Below are 659 nucleotides of genomic sequence, written 5' to 3'. Positions count from 1 at the left end.
TCGCGGGGCCCGACGCGGCCGCGGGTGCCCGTGTGGGCGCGGGGTCTCCCTGCCCTGCGACCCCGGTGTGCGCCTTCCACCGACGTGCGGATCGCCGGGGGAGGGGGGGCGGGGGTCCGAACGGCGGGGTGTGAGCCCCGTGGCGGCCTCGGCCGAGGAGCGAGGCTCGTGTTTGGAAGCCGGGAGGTGTCCGAGGGCTTGGGGCACAAAGCGGCCGCGTTCTGGGTGCTGCTTCCTGGCAAAAGCGATCTGGGCTCCGCCGCTGGCTCAGCCCGCACGGAGACGAGCCCTGCTCTCGCGGGGAAGAGACCGTACAATGCCAGCAAATCCCAAACCATCAGTAAACCAAGCCGTGAAGCTTGGGGAGCAGGGCACGACTTCTCTAGGGAGGTGGGACTGGGAAAGAATCTGGGAACGCTTCCCAAAGGTGGTGACTCGGGGCCGGGTCTCAAAGAGTGACTTTGCTGGATTCCAGCGACGACATTGTAGCCTAGGTCCTGTGTTCACAAGTGGTAGGACCAGCCCATGACTCCGGTCTTTCCACAATAAGCCAAAAGGGACTACTACAATGACTTCTTTGATTTGCTGTCACAACCGATCTTGGATGTGCTCAAATACAGACACCTGTGGTCTCGGCAATAAAACACTTGGACCTCTTA

The sequence above is a fragment of the Suricata suricatta genome, chromosome 3, assembly GCF_006229205.1.
Source record: "Suricata suricatta isolate VVHF042 chromosome 3, meerkat_22Aug2017_6uvM2_HiC, whole genome shotgun sequence".
Lineage (NCBI taxonomy): Eukaryota > Metazoa > Chordata > Mammalia > Carnivora > Herpestidae > Suricata > Suricata suricatta.
The sequence above is the reverse complement of the archived record's forward strand: the minus strand, read 5'-3'. Positions refer to the sequence as shown.